General features: G+C 46.5%; 1 protein-coding gene across 1 annotated transcript in view; it reads right to left on the reverse strand.

Annotated features, from left to right (window-relative positions):
* Positions 1 to 22,246, reverse strand: part of LPP (LIM domain containing preferred translocation partner in lipoma) — a 348,054-nt gene that overhangs the window by 226,428 nt on the left and 99,380 nt on the right. Inside the window, exon 4 of the mRNA XM_086618391.1 lies at positions 15,927 to 15,987. The gene's annotated coding sequence lies outside the window, so the exon portion shown is untranslated. The remainder of the gene's footprint in view (positions 1 to 15,926; positions 15,988 to 22,246) is intronic.

Here is a 22,246-nt window from a genome sequence, read left to right on the forward strand (position 1 = left end):
TGTCCATCCATTCAAGAGCAATGATACTCAAAGCTCTGGGAAAGAATTCCTCAGCTGGTGCAAACCGCACTGCCAGCAGTGAAGTTAATCCAGCCAGGCATCCACACTGGCCTCACAATTTTGCTAAACAAGGCCATCATATTAAAAAGCTAACTCTAGTTCCTCCACCACTATCACATTGATGTCTTCTGTTTTCGACCACCCAAATTAATCATTTGTTCCCCTTCCCAGAAATGAGTATGAAGTTTTGTTGTGACAAAAGAGTTTCCATACGAGATTGGCCACATTGGTTCCCCCAATGTGAAACAGCTCAAAATCTGACAGTCTCCAGGAAAACATGACAGTGCTCATCTATCTTCACTGCACCTTCTCAGAAAGGTGGGGTGGGAGGGAGGAAACGAATCACAAGCTGAGGGAATTTTTGGAGGGAAAGAAGAACCAAACTTCTAATGTATCTGGAGGTGGTGATACACTGCTGTGTTTTAGCCACCGCTGGCAACCACTTCTGTTCTGCTTTTGAACTATACTAGGGCAGGTGGTAAGCGCACACATAGCTCAGCTAATAAATGCCCCTCGATACTTGCTACCACTATCTCACAGGTCTAAGGCAAAGCATGTTCCCACACACAACTAAGCGTCTGCAAGGCATTTCAGCATGCCCTTGCTGTGTAATGCACATATTTCTCTTTCAAAGTAACACAGCTGCCAACACCTTAATCATTCCATGGGGACCTTCAGCCCAGCCAGCCCCTTAAGTGCTTCATTACCTCCAGTGCACTCCTGCAGAGCTCGCATCCCAGGTGAGCTGTATGAGCACAGCTCTCTGTCAGCTAAAGAAAGCAGACTGAACTGCAGGAGATCAGAATCTGTGCAAACCAGGTCTAATGGCCTATCTACCATCACTCTTTGTTCCCGCAAGTTTGGCCTCCTTTACTGCAGAATATCTAGGACAAAAGTGAGACAGCAACAAAAAACCACCTTTGAGACTGAAATTATTGCATGTTTCTTTTCCTGAGATCCTGTGGGAGAGAAGATGCTCGCTCCTCTGCATGGACTCTCTAAGGGGCTATGGAGACCATCCAAATAATGTAACGGAGGCACCTGAGTTGAGTGTACATACATTCCCAAAGCTTTCTTGTTTTTAAGTTAGAAACTGCTGCCTCAAGTCATAAAAATACTATGTTTTGAAATTGCATTGATATGTTCTTGGCACAGAAAAAAAATAAGCTGCAAACACAACCAATAAGGAAACTTGAGCTGCCCTTTGTTTCTGCAGGACTTAAAACACTCAGGGTAAAAACAAAGTAACAAATTAAACTGATCCATGGAAAGATGCAGTCTGTTAGGACTGGTAGACAGATACATATTTTGAAACTAGCTTGAGCATATGAAGACATAACCTACCCTTTAAACTTCTAGGTTGCTCCCATCAGGTTCCTTGAGATGACACTGCTGGAGACATCATCCTGAGAAATCAATTCCAAGGCAAGTCTCTTTTTAATGCAAGTTACCTCAGGACCATTTTTTGTGAAGCAACACCACCAGAAAACAGCCTCACCTGCTCTCTTCATGCCAGCTCTTCCCTCCCTCCTCTGCAGCCCCCTCTGCAATCCATTGCCCTTCCAATTGAAGTTATGATCTAATGGCTCACAATGACATAGGAAAGTTATTTAATCATGCAAGGAATATGAACATATGCACATATGTATGCATACACATGTGCACATCCCTGGGTTTTTTGATTCTACATCATTTGCTCAGGAAACTGGTAGAGGGAAAGAATAAAGAGATAAACCAACAGTTGCTCACATGGATCAACACTTCCAGGCTCTCTCTTTCGCAGCTCATCTCACTCATTCTTGTGGTTTCAACATGTGATTCACATTAGGCCCCTCTGCTCTCTATTTGATGGTTCTGCTAAACAGATGCGAATTTATTTAGTCACAGAGCTTGCTCTCTACACTGCCTCTTTGTAGAACAGATGGGCTTTTTTTTTCCTGTTCAACAATATTCAGACGACGATCATACCCAGTGCACAGGTTTGCTCAACAATTTCATATGAAAAGGAACAGCACGTGAACGCAGACATGATCTCACAGGAGCTCTCTTCAGCAGCTAGAACACACTGCAAGAGGTGATGGTACCGATGGAGAATGCCAAACTGCAACACCAGCAACATCTAGAGAAGCCCAAGATCTCAGGGACCCCTGAGGCCAGGTCCCTCACTTCAGGCAAATGAGCGATCACACTGTATCTAGCAGGGTCCAGAAGACACAACTCCACCAACCACCCATCGTAAAGCGTGTCTCCCCATGTGAACGCTCTAGTGGAAGAGCGAGTTGAAGAGTATGCTCCTGCAACATTCATGGGGACATGAGACCATGTGCATCTCTTGGGACTCCTCAGCATGGTGAAATAGGCTGGAAAAGCTACCCGCTCCTTGTGTGGGCATTCTTCTTTCTGCACTGAGAGTGCCTTTGGCAACGGATGAAGCAGAACTGCACAAAGGCCCTCTCAGAGCAGAATAAGACTGCCCACATGAGAAGTATGCTCAGAACAGCTATTGCACTTTAAATTGACACCCTGGCTTTGTTTCGCAATACTCTCCCTGTGAAGAAAGGCCCTAGGCTTCAGATTCAATTTCTGCCCATATGATCAATAGCTGAGCACTGCTCCCATCTGAGTAGGATGTGACCTATACAAGAGGCCAAAGGACAATCTGGGAGGAGAAGGATGAGCTTCACACTTACTTTGTGCTATCCTGTATACGGCTACATCTCTATATTGCTTTAATAACCGAACAATGATGACTTCACCCTAGCAAATGGCCTTGCTATGTGGGCAAATCATCTCTGCTTTACCACAGAAACCAAGCACAGAATGTGCATACATGGCACACACGAATATCATGCCCACACCTGTGCAAGGCTCTAATCCCTTTCCAAAAGCTGCAGCCCTGTCCCTCAGTCATAGCTTCGTCCTCCATGCACTGCCCACCTGTTAGGAAGATGACCTCAGTTTCTAGAAGAATCTACTTTCATTAACTCACCAGAAAAAAGTTATTTTTACATATATATACACACATACTCTTCAAATTTGGTTCTATTATAATTTAGGTTATCTGGAGAATAAGACTCCAAGTTTCAGAAGGGGAGTAAAAGTGGAATTCTCTGCTTGAAAGACACCCAGGACACAGTCATTAACATCCCTCCCTGGAGGCCCTAAAACCGAACACTTACAAGAGCCAAAAAATGTGTGGCTTTCTTTTGGGGCTGCGTGCATACGAGTAAGCGCTATTAAAAAGCTAGTAGGTATTAGGCAGTAGAATATTTTCAATAAGAGAAGACTGGAACTGAAAAGGACAGCTGAGTCCTTGCAGGGCGACAGACACTTCCAGCTACAAAGCACCTCGTGTCTTCTGAGAGTTTTTTCTTTCTTTCTTTCTTTCTTGACAAGTTCTGAGCCACCACGGTGTAATCTTCATTCCTGTTAATGACCATGCTATCAAATATTCTCTGTATGGACCATACACCAGCACTTCACTCTTTTTTACATCTTAAGAAGAAGCGACAAAGCAAAATACTGTGAAAGAGAGACTTTCGTAAGCATAAAGCAAATTTATGTGCCCAATTCCCAGAGGCTGGTTGCCTAACCTTCAGTGTGAGCCTTCAATAACTTTCTCCGAGCAGTCAAACAATGTGCTTTCTTTCCTCCTTGCAAGTAAAACGAAATTCCCTCCCACTTTGCTCCACCGGCTCTGCAGACCTCGTGGGGCTGATGCTCCTGCTGGGGAGGGATCAATGTCAAGACAGGACATGGCATCAGGGAACAGGGCTTGCCCCGCCATCCCTTTGGGCCATGCAGGACATCTTTCCAGGCGTCACTCTCCATCTGCATCCTCCCTTTCTCATCACTTCCATCCAGACACTGGGAACAACATTTAGCCCCCTCTTCACAACACTTCGAGCTCAGAGACTAGAAGTGCTCTGTAAGGGCTATCCCACTGCCAAGCGCACAGAGCTGAAACGTATCCAAAACGCCAAGTAGGGATATATTAGATTTCAGTGGCGGGTTAAAACTGAGGGGGAGTGGAGCTATCTCAGCTGGCGAAGGCTCACGATGCGTAGCAGAGAGCTGTTCAGAAGAAAATTAAGAAAACATTTTGAATGCCCTCCTAAAAAGGGACAAATAAGTCCAACGCTCCAACAGAAGGGGATTTTTTGCATCTCTGAACGATAGCGCTTCGCTTTTATGGCCTGCGGCTGCTTGGGAAATTCAAAGCTATTTCTCTGAAGAATTCACTTGGACAAGCTTTATGGCTTTGATCAGTTAACTATTTTTTAATGCTAATCCACCCCAGTGATATTTGTCCTCCTTTTCCCCATGCGCACAGAAGCACAGACACAGACAAATACGACACAAAAGCAAACATTAGCCAGATGAACAGCCAGGAACAATGACATCCAGAGCCCATAACCAAACACCAACTTCATTCTGTTTTATTCTTTTCTTTTCTAGCAGCTCAAGATCCTTTGGCCCAGTATGACCTGCTAATGGAAATTTAGGAATCAAATTTTGGTGCCCAGCAGGTATAATGCTCACACAGTCATTTGGCCACAACTATTCTCACTTGAGTAAAAAAATTTAAATCATTTCCTCTAAAAGTTGCAGGAAAACACGTGGCTGAAAGGCCTTATTTGAAACTTAACACAAACCCCTGCAAATAGCCCACACGCTGCCCGATCCTTCAGATGAACAAATAAAGGGGCAGAAATAGCGATTTGCTTATATTTATGAAGCAAAGATAAAAAAGTGAGTCAAGAAGAGAACTGAAGTTAACGGACACCCATCATCTCACTGGAATTGCTCTCATGTCCCCCACAATCTCAGGCTTAGAACCTGAGCAGCACGCTAAGCAAAACTCCATTTACCATCTCAGCATACAAACTTGCCTCCTTATTTAGGGCGCTGAAGTCTGGAGATCAGTCCAACTGTGTACCAGGAACACACCGAGCATCCCAGTCAATACTCAATTATCTGTCATATTAGTTGCATCACTGTGACATCCTATGACACGTATAGCAGCCACTACATCAAAAAAAAACCCGCGTAAAGGACAGTCCCTGCTCTGCAGTACCTTTGGTGTTCAGGCTGCTATCCAAACTTTGCTCGCTGTCTGTGGGTAACAGATTCAGGCAGTATTTCCTGTGGCAGAGAATTACACAGGCTGATTACCCTCCACAGAAAAGTGAAGAAATCCTGGAAGCAATTTTCTGTCTCAATTGTTCCCAGAGAGCAGGAACAATCTTTTAGTCCTCTTCCTATTTTCTGCTCAGTGCCATCCAGGCTCAGAGGGCAGAATCCATCACAATGATGCCTCAGGTCCAGGCCCTGCAAACACTCACCCAGGTGAAACTTTCCACACAAGTTGCCCTACAGACTTCAACTCACGTCAGCCTTGAACTTGGCCACAAAGTTTTTAGAGGATAAAAAGAACGGAATAAGATAGGTGAGAAACTCAAAATACCTGGGAAATGTTCAGCCCTAGGTAGGACCAGGCTTATCTCAACAGCATAACACAGATAAACAAAGTTTCCGAGGCATGTTTCTTAACCTAGCTCTTTCCAAATTCATTACCAGATTTTTAAAGGCAACCAGGAAAGAGCAGCTGTACCGGAGAACTGTGCACCACAGGTAGAGCTCAGAAGACACCAGACCATTTTCTCAAACTAAGAAGTTCATTACCACAGAAAAATAAAAAAAAGGACAGACATTTTCTATGGGGGAGAAAATCCCCACATGACTTTTAAGAGAAAAATCTAAATGCTGATGGCTTTCTATCAGAGTCTGAAAGCACTCCCATGCAAAACTACCATCCCAGCGCTGACAGCATTTGCAGGTGAAGACGACTGGTTTCCAGTTTCTCAAGTGTCCACATACACTACACAGCCCAGGAGGCACCACCATCCTGGTGCTCTGGGGACCCCCAGGCTGCACAGACTGATGAGATGTGGCTGGGCTACAAGACTGACCCACACAGAGGGGGAAGGACTGGCTATCGCACACCAATCCGCACCCCTCCGCGTATGTTGCAGCAGAGACTCCAAACATGTATTTTTCAACATTTTGACACCAAATACTTTTCACCCATGTAAACATCCACACTTGGAATTACTCAATCAGAACCTTATTTTCCACTCAAAAGAGTTTTGATAGAAAATGCTCAATTTGCCCTAATCAATGGGGCTTAAGCACCAGTCAAAATATTTTCTTGAATTGACACCATTGGTGCCAGAGCAGGAGAACAAGCTCTTTAGATAATCTGCCTCCAAAAGCAGGTACTGACCTTTGTCCCCTACATACCTATAGAAGCATTTCTTGTTGCTTTTTATATCCCTTGCCAAATTCAATTCCTTCAGGGCTTTAGCCTTCCTCACTTGATCCCTGGTCACTCTTACAGCTTCTCTGTATTCCTCCCAGGCTATCTGTCTCCGCTTCCACCCTCTGTAGGCTAACCTCTTCATTTTCAGTTGGTCCAGGAGCTCCTTGCTCATCCACGCCGGCCTCCTGGTCTTTTTGCCCGACTTGTTCTTCATCGGGATGCACCTCTGCTGAGCTTGGAGAAGGTGCTCCTTGAATGTGGACCAACTTTCCTGGGCCCCTTGTCCCTCCAGGGCCACCTCCCACGGCACTTTGCCCATCAGGTGCTTCAAGAGGCTGAAGTCCGCCTTCTTGAAGTCTAGGGTACAGAGCTTGCTGAATGGTTTCCTTGCTGCCCCATGGATCTTGAACTCCACTGTGTCGTGGTCACTGCAGCCAAGGCTATCCTTAAGTTTCACATCGCCCACCAGTCCCTCCCTATTGGTGAGCACAAGGACAAAAGGAAGTCCAAAGAGAATGTAGGCCCCCTCCAGAAGGATACTGGTGCTCTGGTTACCCGGGACATAGAGAAGGCTGAGGTACTCAATGAATTTTTTGCCTCAGTCTTCAATGGTAAAGCCTCTTGTCTTACCACCCAAGCTGTGGAAAGAACTAGCAGGGACTGTGAGGATGAACCACCGCCCACTGTACTTGAAGACCAGGTTCGAGAACATCTGAGGAACTTGAGGGTGCACAAGTCCATGGGACCTGATGAGATCCATCCGCGGGTCCTGAAGGAACTGGCGGATGAAGTTGCCAAGCCACTGGCTATTGTATTCGAGAAGTCGTGGCGGTCTGGCGAGGTCCCCGATGACTGGAAGAGAGGGAACATAACCCCCATTTTTAAAAAGGGGAACAAGGAGGACCCAGGCAACTACAGACCGGTCAGCCTCACCTCTGTGCCTGGCAAGGTCATGGAGCAGATTCTCCTGGGAACCATGCTAAGGCACATGGAGAGCAAGGAGGTGGTGGGTGACAGCCAACATGGCTTCACCAAAGGCAGATCGTGCCTGACCAACTTGGTGGCCTTTTACGATGGGGTGACAGCATCGGTGGACAAGGGTCGACCAATGGATGTCATCTACCTGGACTTGTGCAAAGCTTTTGACACTGTCCCGCACGACATTCTTCTCTCTAAATTAGAGAGTCATGGGTTTGATGGATGGACCACTCGGTGGATAAGGAATTGGCTCAATGGCCGCACTCAGAGAGTAGTGGTCAACGGCTCAATGTCCAAGTGGAGACCGGTCACGAGTGGCGTCCCTCAGGGGTCCGTGTTGGGCCCGGCCCTCTTCAACATCTTTGTCGGTGACGTGGACAGTGGCATGGAGTGCACCCTCAGCAAGTTCGCCGATGACACCAAGCTGTGTGGTGCCGTCGACACGCTGGAAGGGAGGGATGCCATCCAGAGGGACCTTGACAGGCTGGAGAGGTGGGCCCGTACCAACCTCATGAAGTTTAACCAGGCCAAATGTAAGGTCCTACATCTGGGTCGTGGCAATCCCAGGCATAAATACAGACTGGGTGGTGATTGGATCGAGAGCAGCCCTGAGGAGAAGGACTTGGGAGTACTGGTGGACGAGAAGCTCGATATGAGCCGGCAATGTGCTCTTGCGGCCCAGAAGGCCAACCGCGTCCTGGGCTGCATCAAGAGGAGCGTGGCCAGCAGGTCGAGGGAGGTGATTCTCCCCCTGTACTCTGCCCTCGTGAGACCTCACTTGGAGTACTGCGTCCAGTTCTGGAGTCCCCAACATAAGAAGGACATGGACCAGTTGGAGAGGGTCCAGAGGAGGGCCACAAAGATGACCAGAGGGCTGGAGCACCTTTCCTATGAGGACAGGCTGAAAGAGTTGGGGCTGTTCAGCCTGGAGAAGAGGAGGCTCCGGGGTGACCTTATAGCGGTCTTCCAGTACCTCAAGGGGGCCTACAGGAAAGATGGGGAGAGGCTGTTCAGGAGGGCCAGTTATGATAGGACAAGGGGTAATGGTTTTAAAATAGAGGGAGGTAGGTTCAGGTTGGATATTAGGAAAAAATTTTTTACTATGAGAGTGGTAGAACACTGGAACAGGTTGCCCAGAGAGGTGGTGGATGCTCCATCCCTGGAGACGTTCAAGGCCAGGTTGGACAAGGCCCTGAGCAACCTGATCTAGTTGGAGATATCCCTGTTCCTTGCAGGGGGGTTGGACTAGATGACCTTTGAAGGTCCCTTCCAGCCCTAACCATTCTATGATTCTATGATTCAGTTGTGTTATTACTCTTTTTCATACAGGTAACATTTAAAATAGTTACTCTTCAGCCGATGCTGCTGCAGGGGAGAGGGAGGGAAGGGGGCTGCATGCCTGCTGCAGAATCGCACAGCCAATCTTAGTATCGCTTAATTTTCAAATGAGGAATCTGGTAGTAAACAATCTTTTCCTTGTACACAAACATTTTTAATTTCATGCCCTGCTAATCATACATCTGTTAGAGCTCCTTTTCCATCCATTGAAGTAACAATAATAAAAGAAAAATCATTGCACTAACAATGCGGTTTGTCTAAAATGAAAATTGAATAATAATCCATTTTCCTCTGTGGGATAAGGGAACGCAACAAGCAGAAGCACTCATTCGATGGAGGTGACAAAGACATGGTTTGACAAGTGACACCTTCACACTGCCCCTGCCAGTGGCACTCGCTGCTGGCAGCCCCTCTTCCCAGCCACATTTGTGTAAGAGCCTTTTCAGGACTGGCTTCACCAGACAGCTGATGGTCCACACCAGGCACCACTGCCAGCAGAGCCTCTCGTGCCATCATCATGGCACCTACCAGACACTTCCTTGCCCCCTGCCTTTCCTCTTTATTTTTTCCTCACCTCCTCTATCAACAGGATGTTACTGTGAGAGATGCTGCAGCGGTGCCTTCACCCTCCCAAACTTCTTTCCACTGGTGAGACCCAGTGGGCCTCAGTGTATCAAACTTCAGACACGTCCAGTGCCCTTACCTGTGCCTCTCACATATGAGAGCTGGCCAATGTGCCTCTATTACACTCCAATTGACTTGGCCTTTCAGCTCAACATGTCTATTAAACAACAACTGAGGCCAAGTTAATCAGACCTCAAGAAACACCCATGATCAAGAATAATATCTAATTTGACCTAAGGAAGACGTTTTTTATGATGAAGGTTGTGAGACATCGGACCAGGGTGCTCAGAGAAGCTGTGGATGCCCCATCACTGGACATGTTCAAGGTCAAGTTGGATGGGGGCTTCAAGCAATCCGATCCTAGTTCCACTAGCGGATCTAGTACACACCCCCCCCGTCCACCCATGGCATGATCTTTAACGTTCCCTTACATCTCAAACCTTCTACGATTTTGTGATTCTAAGCTTTGCTGTCTAGCATTGCCCATGCTCCTCATTTCTGGACTGCTGATACAGCTTTTGCCTTTTTAGACTCCTGCTATTCCCATAGCTGTGCTGGGCCAACTCCAGATCAGAAATATTGCACTTGTAAGACCTACGCAACAGTAACTCTGAGTTTAAATAAGCAATGGCAATCCATCTGAAGCCCCAGGCAATGTGTCACAAAGTTATGGGCAGAGATACATGGCTCGGCTGCACCTGAGACTCCTCTCTGGGCTCCAATCTTCATATTAGCATCAAACACCTCTCCTTCCAGAGGCTGTTTTTGAAAGTACAGTTATCTACATAAGGTCCTCCTCATCTTCATCAAGAAGCAGAGTTGTTTGAATAATTGGCTTTAAGGAGACTCGTCCATCAATTAGTCACTCCCATTTTACAGATAAGCAAACAAAAGACCAAAAGAGGGGAAGTACTCCAGCCTAGATTCACAGAGGGGAGTTCAGAGCACAGACATGCTCCTCGACCTGGGTCCAGAGTAATCAAAGCCACTGGAGAGAGGACTTTGGCATCCCCAGCCCCTGCCTCCTCCTCCTCCAGGAGCAGCACCAATCCTGCCCTGCACAACAACCCTTTCAGCTCACACGAGGACGCACAGGCAGCCTTGACATCTTTATTTCACTTGCCCCTTCACATCACTAAACAAGCCAGCTTTTTATTAGTCAAGAGACAGTTTTAGCCCAGCTGCCCCAAATGCAGAATTATACCTGGAGGCATCAGCGCTGCTCAGTCAGGGCTTGCTTCCACCAGCGCTGCTGCCTGAGCCCCAGCACACAGCAGGCTTGGGGCAACCACTGGGGACACAACATAAAGGTGATCCAAACCAGGCTGTGCTTAAGACTAGGTGACCACAATCGGCATGAACATAGGCATCGACAGATCCCATCTGTCAACACACAAAAGCATTCAGCTCCGGATTCTTCCGACCTCTAATTAAAGTACATTCAGTCAAACAACTCTACCAGAATTAACAGTGAAAAGGGAGGGAGAAGGAATAAAAAAAGACTTTGTTGAGCAAAAGTACTCCGAGACACATTTGATGTAATAGTCATATGATTAACAAACTGTCATATCAAAGTTTTCTGCAAAGTAGGAACACTCTGACAGTTCATATTTTAAAAACTGACATTTTGATTCATTACTGTAAATAGCACTCTGTATTAAATATTGTGACAAGGCATACTGTGTATTTTTTGAGCTCTATAACATTTAGGAAGTACTGGCTTTTTTTTTTTTTTAAAAGCACGTATAATATCAAAAGCAGTTAAAGCAGAACTCCAAGAAAGCTTCTAGAGGAGAGAATCATTATTTCTGAAATAACCTACTTCTTTGCTGTCATCTCGGGCTCTGCTGGGAACTTTGGCCCACAAGGATCTTAATGTACTGTTTGCATAATAAAATAGGGAATTGTCTCACAGAACAAAAGAGCTATAAGAAAAGTGGCTACATTAAATAATGTAAAATTACTCAGTAGCAAATCATCACGAAGTTGGCATAAGAGGAAGGACGCTAAAAGGTGCTGAATTACCACTCGGAATAGGAGAGTGATTCATAACCAAGATAAACAACGCGACATCCAAATGACTGTCCGAGCGAGCATCTTGCTTATCCCGTCAGTGCCTAGCCACGTTTTGCCCACTCCTTTGTCTCACCTCTCACGCCTGTAAAGAACAAAAGTGACTGTATCAATAGAAATACAGGTTAGTTATTAGGCCTGCTAAACTTATTTATGAAACTGCCCCTTGAGTTCAGTTATTGCCCATCTCCCTGACGTTCAGAGGTCACTCCATCCCTCTCAGCAGCTCTGCTTTGTCTACTTAGACCATGAGCTCTTACGGACAGGAGGTGCCTCTCCCTGTGCATACCTGTGCAAGGAGACCTCAGCCAGCCCCAAGGACCTGCTGAAACCCACGCATGGGCAGAGAGCTGCTACCACCCCTGCAACCCAGCACGGCCATGCCCATCGCAGGCAGACTCCCTGACTGCCAGCGTGAGTGGGCAAGGCTGCCCAGACGGAGCTATCGAGGACTTCTCTTTGGACAGGGATCCACCACAGGACAACTCAAACTGTAGGGATGCTGTGAGCTACCAGAAACAACTCACCATCCAAGACCACTTAATCCCTTTACTGCTCCCCATCAAGTCCCTCCCAGCTGGTGGGTTCCTTCCCTGGGTCACCAGTATCAAGGCAAACACGACTGGGTCCAGAAGCAATACAGCAAATGCTTTGCATTTCCTTAAAAGCAGCCCGCATGATAGAGAAATTAAAAATAATAGCTCCAGCTAACACAGAAAGCCCTAACAGAGCAGCAGAGGGAAAACAGAGGCTGCCTAGCCTGTTTGCAAGATGTGCAGGTGTTATTAGGGCTGCAGAAAGAAAAATGGTTACCATTACCACTACTTGCAGCCAGCTGCAAGTGGAACTCTGGGCTCAGTGTACTGAGAGAGCAGATATGCTGCCATAAGCACAACCCCGAAGCCTGATCTGAGACATGGTTGAGGCAGTCACGCACACTGAAAATGGATCACAATTCTGTTTTAACAGGGGTCTGATCCAGCACAGCCTGCCTTTCCCCAGAAGCAGCTACACACCACTCACATGCTGGAAATCTTGTGGACGGGTTTGCATGCCAGCAAGTGTGGTAGTAGTAGTGGTCTAGCCAGACATCCAAAACATATTGGCACCACTATAATTTGTCCATTCACCAATATGTTTTCCTAAAAACGCCCATATGCTTTTCCTGCAGTTCCCATATGCTTTTGCAAAGAGAAACAAAAACATTTTGTTAGTTGTGAGCGATTGATCGCGGCATATTTCACAGAAGTCAAGTAGAAAAACAACAACAAAAAAACCAGTCAGCTGCTTCCCCCTCCCTTTCCTCTCTGTTCATGGAGGGGAACTGTGAAGAGCAGGAAAAAAAAAATCAGCCCACAGTAAAATACACACACAGCTCATTTTTTTGCACTGCAAGATATTCTAGGAATTACAGGAGGAATCTTCATTAAAAACAAGCTATCAAAGATCTGGCAGCCGGTGGCATACCAGACAGTAATTCAGTGTTGGGTGTTCAGCTCCATGTTCGGCACTACCTCGGGTCCTCTCCACGGATAACACAGCCCACAGGAATCCAGGCGCCTGGAGAGGCACATTAAATGAGCCTGGGGGTGGGCGGACAGCCTGATAAAGAGGTTACAGCCTTTCCGATTCATAGGACAGCAAATCTGATGCCAAATCTATCTATACCTGCAGGTATAAAGCCCTCCTTTGCATGTAGGGCTTTCCCAGGGAGGTGCTGCCTTGCTAAATCAAACCCCAATGTGGCGAGAGTGTGAGGGGAGCGGGCAGGCTGCTGGGTTCAACGGGGAGCAGGCACGTGGGCGTGCGAGTATGTGTGTGCGAGGGCTGGAGCACGTGGGAACTGTAGCTGCTTAGTCAGAGACTCATTAAGAAACGTGGCAGAGCCAGGGCCAACATTCAAAGAGGAGCAGTGTGAAACATTTCTCTAGAGAAAGATTAGCGTATGTTCTTCTTTACACAAATAAAATTAGAGATGGAATCATAATACGGACAAATCAATTAACTTCCGAGGAGCCAAGGGCACCGCATGCAAGAGTGAAGGAGAGGCGAAGAGCTTTGTTACAGGGATACTGAAGCAGTGCATCGCCTTTCTTCCCTGGAAAAGAAATTCAGCTATTGCTGCATGAAGTTCTGATGTTAGCCCGGTCTTCAGCACACTCGCTGTTATGGGAACACAGCTGCTTCCTTCTCAAAACGGCCATATACATACCCGTATATTGCTGTAACTCTATGCACGAAGAGCTTGGGATCATCTTTGTGAAGACTACGGAAAATACGTGAGGGCAGATGCCAAAGGACTACTGCAGTGATTGACTTGGCAGTTTCACCCTTGAAGTAGAACTTTGAGGCTGACCTTCTATATAGGACGCCCAGGACACCATGCAAACCAGAATAAAGACTTTCTGTGACATAGTCCCATGTTCTACAGTTCTCCCACAAATTTAACCAGGAACACTCTTTGTGTGAGATTAGATCATTGTAAGAAAGCGCTAACTTTGCAAAGTCTAATGAGAGGCCGATGCCATAGGTCAAGAGCCCATTTTCCACAGAAACAAAGCTGAAAACCCAGTCAAGAGAAGAGAAATCAACCTCTTGCACAGGACATGGAGTGAAAAAAAACACAAAAAATAAAGAAAGAATTGTTGGAGACAGCTTGCTTGGCAAGATACATTTTATGGTATGTTTTTGGCCTGAGAAGAGTTGTAAGCAGCTGAACATCTGAATTCACCACTCACAAATATATTGATGCTGTTGCTTAAGCTTTGAATAGAAAGCAAAACTAATACTGTCTCATTTAGTTAACAGTCTATAAGGATAGGCTTCTTCCTAGATTTCATGTTTATAGCAACTCACTAGGACAGTTTATTAGACTCAGCCAGGAAAGCTGCCACAGAAAGAGTGAGACTAACAGAAGAGCTGCCATTAATCTTCCATAACCCAGCAACTGGGAAGTCCAGGCCTTGAACAAAATCTTACTCTCTTGCTATTAATCTCTTGTCCTCTATTTATTAATCCCTTGTCTGTCTTTGTCTTTCAACATTTATTAATGTCCCCAACTGTTTGCAGTAAACAGGATGCTGAAATCTCATCTCCAGCTAGCTATAATTTACACAACAAAAAAAAACACCACAAAAAAATAAAGCAAATAAGAGGACAAAGGAAGAAAGGAGGGATGTGCGTTGCATATCGAAAGGGCAGAATCAAAGTGCACCTATATTCAGTGACACAACAGGGTAAAGAAGAAGCACTCCCGGTTTTGGCATGCCATACAGACATCTTACGATCCTCTAATCAGGTAACACAAGGCAAACAAAGTAGCTTCTCTAGTCGAAACTGTCAGGGTAGTGGAAGAACAAAAACCAGTGCACACCCTCCCAGAGGGCAACGGGTTGCTGTGGACCCATGCTGGCCTGCAACACAGCCCCTGGTGCATGCACCACACCTGTTCATTCATTATCTGTTTCTCTGCAAGGCTGCTTGCTGCTTTCTTCCCCCAGTTGCCATGAGTTTGTAGCACCTCTTTTGCCTCCTGGGATGACAGAACTGAGAGAGGCTTGAGGACAGACCTACTGCCCTGACGCAACTCCCTTTTTTTCCAACCTTACCTGAAGGCTCACCCTCACTGCAATTAATCATCATATCATGGGATGAGCACAAAGAACAATTCATGTCCTACACATAACCCAGTAAGAGACTCCTACAAGAGTGTGGAGTGCTTTTCAGGCTGATCTTTAAGTCACAGCTAAGTATCTTCAGTGAATTTATTGGAACTGATAATTCTGAAGAATAAATTAACATTGGACATAAGAAAGACACTTTTTATGATTAGGGTGGTGAGGTGCTGGAACAGGTTGCCTAGAAAAGCTGTGGATGCCCCATCCCTGGAAGTGTTTGAGGCCAGGTTGGATGGGGCTTTCAGTAACCTGATCTAGTGGAAGGTATCCCTGCCCATGGCAGGGAGGTTGAACTGGATGACCTTTAAAGGTCCCTTCCAACCCAAACCATTCTGTGATTCCGCAGATTTGCTCCTCACATACGTTTCTAGTCAGGTTGTTCCTAACAAGCTTATATGGTCTTCTGCTTTTGTCCACTGAAGCACAGTTACACTAAAACTAGTTGATACAGTCAGCTCTCCATCATCAGCTGAGTGTATCCAGGCTGCAGAGAGCCATGCCATGGATGAGGAACGAATTCAGGTCCACAAGCAGGAATGTCTCATTCAAAAAGAGGTTGAAGTAATACAGCTCATGGGACCAGTTCAGCTCTGCAGGGGACCACGTAATCATTACGATGCAACATTCCAATTTGTGGGAGGGCTTGCATGTTTGCCGCTTCCAGACTTGGACCCAGAAATAGGCAAACCACCTCAAGCCAGTAAAACCCCCTCAAGACTCCTGGGGTACCCCAACTTTCATCTCCCTGGGTTTTGAAGAAACACCTATCGTTTGCTGAATGACCTAATGTGGTCCCATGGTCTTCTCCAAACTCAGCAGCTGGCAGAAGCCCTGGGACCTGATCCATTCCTCACCTGGAAGGAAGGCAGCCCTGTCAGGCACCAAGACGTACAGACAGGCTCTTCTGAGGGACCTCTGTGGGTGCAAACAGAAAGGTCAGAATCAATGTTTTGCTCATCAGAAAAGAAGAAAGTAAATCAAGCTGGCCGTGACACCTCGCCAAGGAAACAGCCCCAAAGGGCCCGTAACAGCACTTGCCCTCCTATGTGCAGCAGATCATAGCTTTTTTTCCCCCTCTCATACAACTCATGTCAGTCTGTCCCTGTTTTGACCCATATAAGGGTTTTTCACGCGTTGGCAGGACAGATTACATTTGAGTAAGTGTCAGAGTAACTGAGGTTTATGTGAGAGAGAGAGAAACTACTTGTTTTAAATCACTGTAGAGCTGGTGAAAGGCACTGACATATGGGCTGCAGGTAACAAGGTCTCTTTCAAAGCCTGACCAGACACCCTTCTGCCTCTCGTGCTTAAAGGGCCTCTTCTTCCTGAGACTCCTCCACCACTCCGGCCACTGATGAGCCACTCCCACGGCATCAGCTTTGCATGCGAGCACCAGGAAGAAGGAAAGCTGAGATAGGATGCATCAAACACACATCAATTGTGGAAAAAACAAGCAGCAGGCTGGGACAGCGCAAACCCTACCTCCACCTCCAGCCCTGGTTCCCTTCTGGGTGCCTCCAAAGACACCCAGTTAAAAAGAAAACACAGGTTTTCTAAGTTACCACAAGCTGCTTTCAAGCAGCAGCGTTTCATGCTTCCAGCTTATTGATAACTGAGCATATCCTGGTGTTCTCTTATTTCCTTTCATCTCAGTCCTGGGGAAGAAATAAGCAAGTTTAAAAAATACTAGTGATGATTAGTGAAAGGTTCAGTCCACCTCTGCCTGCCCCAGCTCTCCCAGGCCACCACTCTCCTGGCTGCAGGTCACCCCCAGCTCCTCCTAACTGCATCCTCACCCCTAGTTTCCTAAAGCCTAATTATTTCTTAACAAGCGTGGCTGAGATGAGCCAAGGAGTTAAAAAATCATTACAGAGAGGTAGGAGAGACTTATTTAATCCGTCACATACATTTCTTTTTTTTAAGGAAACGAGGCTGAAACCCATCAGCCCCACCATCAGCTGTCTTTGCTCAGAAGAATCTGGCCTGGCAGGGCAGTAGCTTCATCCTCCTGGTTCGCAGTGGAGGAAGGGAAGCAGTTGCTTCATATCCACACCAAAGCACAAGAAGCACGGAGAAATTTGCTGAGGACCTGCCCACACAGACGCTGGGTATTCCTTTCATATTTGCCATGACAAAAAAATCACGTTAACATTTTTTGCAAGCACTGTAAGCCCATATCAAGTAACAGCAAAGAAGCAGACAGGTGTCCCGACCACAGAGGAGACAGTATATGCAAACTGTTTGGAATTTATTATTATTGTTATTTCTTAAAGGGGGAAACAAATCCCAGAGATTTTTCTGTGCATGATACATTTTCTGCTCCCTGTTTGATGTTGCTTTCAGACTGAAGACTTCAAATAGCTAACGCTAACCTATGCCTTGAGCCTGCTTTAAACTAACACCCCTTATGCGAGCAGAAATGAATGCATGGTGAATCACTTATGCCACACACAGTGGGGGTGATGAGCGGCGGTCTGGGTCTCCCGAGCACTGCGTGGACACAAACACATTGGGGGAAAGGAGATCCCAGCCCTCTCTGCATCACAGCCTGATAATGCAGCAGTAGCACCTTTGCATGTTTGGAGCTGGAAAGCATGAGCTCTGCGTCAACAGCCCAACCAGGAGCAGTCAGAGAGAACAACAAAACTACTGGCTTGTTTGCAAAGTATGGGGTGGGGGGAGAGAGAGAGAGAAAGAGATAATCTGCATAGGCTGCACTTCCACTCTCTCCACCTGCCTTTGGGACATGCTTAAGAGAAGCTACATTTTAATTACCAGCCCCAGTCAAGGGAATCTGATCCTGACAGCAAGGGAAGGAGAGCAACCCAAAGTTACAGACTTCGGGGTATGTGGGTCCCAGCTCTTCTCTGCTGACGTTACTGCTTCCAGGAATTAAATCAAACCCCTGCTTAACTTCAGAGGCATTGCAATTCGCATCTAAAGTGCTGCCTAAGCCTCAGTTGTAATAAACAGATATAGCTCCACTGAAATCAAAGGAGTTATTCTGATTTTGTCTGGTTACGGAGCTACAGACCCATAAACATTACAGCTCATCCAACCTCCAGCTAAGTATGTTCTAACAGAAGACCATCATCTTTGTCAGATTTTCGGGCAACTTGTTTGAAGCGCTCTTGAAGACTCATCAGCATCTTTGGGTTTTGGTGGTTGTATTTTAAGAATAAACCCAACAGCTATTAAACACTTGAAAAAGGCATGTTAACAGTTTACAAACAAAGCTGGAGTGGAGATATAACTATGTTTTTGGCTTTTCATTGGGAAATTGGCAAAATGGAGGGAGTAAAGAAAACAAAAACGAAACAGAGCTGTGCACACGCTGAAAAAATCACCCATGTTGTTCAACAGATACTGAATTAAAAAGAAACACAGGGATGAGGAAGCCAAATCAAGCTAGAAAAAAACAATCCCCTCCCCTCCTTTTGACCCTTGCTAAATTATATTTAAGGTACAGTGGACAGACAAGACAACGTGCACCCTAGGAAACACAGATGCACTTCCTTGGCCACCACTGGCCATAACAGCTGATCTGAGGTTGGGCTCCTCTCCCTGGAGTCTTCCTCACCCCCCTGTAATGAAGCATCCCAGCAACAATGCTGCAATCTGTTTTACAGTTCTCTAAGGGTACATGCTACCAACCATCACTACATCCATACCTTGGACCCACAGTTGTCATCTTTAAACCATCTCACCAACTGAACTGGTTCCCTTGGGCAGAAGGCCACTCCACCCACTGTAACCGAGCTTCTGTTCAGATTGTTGCGTTGCCACAGCTTTGTTGAAGATGACTTTTAGTTTGTGGGTTTTTTTTTCCAGTTGTCCTGCCCAAATTATGCTGCCAAGCAGCAATTATAAGCTCACCCTCAGACAGGGGGATGTGGAAGAGTCTGACCTGATGTTTTGCAGAAAATCCACGAGTATCCCAGGCCCTGCCCCGGGGTTCAGGGCACCAACACCTTGCTGGAAAGAAGTCCTTTATAGTAGCTCCTTGACCTGGAGCCTTCAGAAAGGGCAGCCCTGACCAGCACCACAGCTCACTTCAGCCAGATACAGGAGAGGTGGGGAACATTTGCGATGTTTCCTCGACTGCTTTTAATTTCACTCATTTATCGCTCAAGGCAGGAAAACACTCTGAGATACTCATGTTTAGGTGTCCCTCACTTCACAAACAGCTTCGCGAGGCAGCAGCACTGCCGGGCCCTGTGCTATGAGCATAACAGAGGGCACTGTGGTGCCAGTCTGTGTCTCGCAGCCGTTGGGCTGAAGGGTGGCAGCAGATGGAGGCCACGTGTCCCAGCTGCTATTCAGGGCTGCCATGTCACCACGCTTACAGGTACGAGTACAATACCCAAACCGTGCTCCACAGTCGCACGTGCCTGCACCAACCACAGCTGGCTCAAAAGAGCAGAGAGTAGCACAGTAACACAACACACCCACCATCAGTGTGTGCACGGGGGTGGTGGGAGACAGGGACATTTGCAGCCCCTCCAGGTGCACTCCATCATATTCCCTTCTGTTCTTCCAGCCTTATGTGCAGTTTTAAAGACCCATAGCTCCAGACATCTAGCCCACGTGCTGCTACTCCAGCTCAATGAGGAGAGGATGAGTTCAATTTTACCAGTCAAATGGGAATCAAAAAATCAAAAGTAATATTTTTAGTAATAGTATTTTGTTAAAATCACACAAACACACCTCCAGCAGATCAAAGACAAAAGAGAAGAAGGGGTATGGAGAAATAGTTTGCACTGTTCCTTCAGTGGCAGAGAGCAGCTCCCAGTTGCAACCGAAGCTCAGGTAGCTCAGGTGCAGGAGGCAAGTCATCACGGTCTGCCATCACTGTACATCATGGCACAGTCCTCCCACACCAAAGTGGTACCGAACCGTGACAGCAGCTCGTCTGGGAGGGCGAGAGGGAAGAGGATATTCAGGCATGTGGCTTATTGCTCCACAGCACCGTTTGCTGAACTGGAACTGTAGGAATAGCAGATCTGGGACGACGATCACACATGTTCCTCTTGTGCTGCACATCAACAGCCAAATCACAAGTAACCAGGGGGTACAGGGCACCACGAGCACCCAGGGGTACAGGACAGACAGTACCCACATACACAGGGCTGACAGCCCCTCGCCCAAGCCCCCGCCACACGCAGCTTCTCCAACAGGCTCCCTGCCTGATGAGGATCCTTCTCCCACCAGCCAAGTCTCCTCGCTGCTATGTAGGAGCTTCCCAGAGAGACCAAAGAGAAAGTCAAGGAACAGCTCAAATAAGCACCTGGATCTACAAACAACAGATTAAATCCTCAAGCTACAAAACTATGTTTTAGCAAAAGTGCAATTGAACTCCATGTACTTGTTACATTTCTAAATATACTCTGGTTGTCAAGACAACAAAGAGACTGATGGATCTCTAAAGTGTACTGTATCTATTTAATTGTCAGCATTTCAAACTGACTCAAGGAGGGAAAAAAGTGCTGCATGATAAGTCTAATTGTCATGGTTACCACTGGCTAACGCCGTAATAAAAATATATATTCTAGCTAAATGTGCCAAGCCATGTGAGGAGCAGATGGGAGACATTCTCATTACTGCGACAGCCTCCACTGGAAAACTAAACTTGAGGAAGGATGCGAGAGACTTTACAGAGATCTCAGACACAACAGACATCGTGGGCTGCATCTTCCCAGCCGTTTGGCAGCAGTCGCTCAGGCTTTTCCACTGTGCTTATTCGCCCTGTGTGTGCTGGGACAACCTAACTTGCTAGTGCTCCTGTGTGGGGATCTCATCCCTCCTCAAAACAGCCCGAGATGTGAGTTGTTACTCCTTAAAAGCCTCTAGAAAATCTCAGGTGCAAACACCTTGGATTTGCACTCCCACCCTCACCTACTCGCTCTCCTCCCTCCAGGCAGCCGTATCTGAGCCCATGGTCATCTCTCCAGCAGCAGGTTGCTACAGCCTGGCCCTTCTGCTCTCGTATTGTAGCGAGGGCTACATCCTGCCTTGGAGAAGAGAAACAAGTGGAAAGAAACAGCCAGCCACTGCTGCAAATACAGCAGGCCTGAGGCTGAGCTGGGAAACATCACGCAACTCCAGCCAGCCTCTCCATCCCATTTGAGAAACACAGTTCAGCACCATGAAGAGCCTCACTATTCACATGAGGCCCCTCCCAAAACAGATGCTCCCCTCAAACTTTGGGTTTTTACATGGAAGACCTCCACAACAACATCCAAGATATCTACCTGTGTATATAAAACAATTGTGGCTTTCCTTCACTGACCAAAACTCATCCACCTACACTCAGGTCTCACTTTTCTTTCATTAAACCAAAGTTTAAGATGCAGGAGAAATGCACGAGTTTCATCCAGGTATAAAAAGCAATGGAAAACAACTCTCGTTCACCTGGTGAGCACTGATGTCAACGAACGGTCAGGTTTCCAATTAGTCTGAAGTTTCCCCAACATTTTTGACAGAAACCGCAAAGTCAAATCATCCTTAAAAATCTCCCCCAAACTGTTTCAACTCCTTCGTACAGATAAAAGCTCTGTACCTCTGCTGTCAGATGCTTTCATGGAAACCATAAGGCACTGCCTAAAACCATCTCCAGGAGAACGACAAAGTAAAAATTTGATCTGGTTGGCACTGTTTTCCAGGCGCCTCAAGCAACACATTTGAGTTCGTGATATTTTCCCTGGAGTTTGCCCCCACCCATCACTGAGATGAACAATTTCTGAATTCCAAACATGAGATTCTCGGTGATGTAAAATGAGCTTTCGTGCCTACCAATACAGTCACCGTGCGGTTCACCCTCACGGACTCCTTCACAGAGCAGTGTGTGCACGGAGATGGGCAGCCACCATCAAAACAGAAGTAGCACAAAAGTGTTATTTCCGGGGTTTGTGTGAGAATTTTTTCAAATACTACTGAGGTTACAAGCTAAAAAGTAATCTTGGGCACAAAGAAGCCTATGTCTCAATTAAAGTCAAAGAGACTTAAAAGTGACTGGTTTTTTGCAAGTATTTAGGTACACCCAAAGCGAAGCAGCATCAGCATTTTGTCCCTAGGCGCCTAAATAATTCTGAAACTCAGCATTACCTATAAGGAACTTCAAAGAGATTGTAGCCCTTCTGAAAGCTGCATCCAGAGCTGAACTGAGCTGAAATAC

Source organism: Tauraco erythrolophus, chromosome 11, assembly GCF_009769465.1.
Source record: "Tauraco erythrolophus isolate bTauEry1 chromosome 11, bTauEry1.pri, whole genome shotgun sequence".
Taxonomy (NCBI): Eukaryota; Metazoa; Chordata; class Aves; order Musophagiformes; family Musophagidae; genus Tauraco; species Tauraco erythrolophus.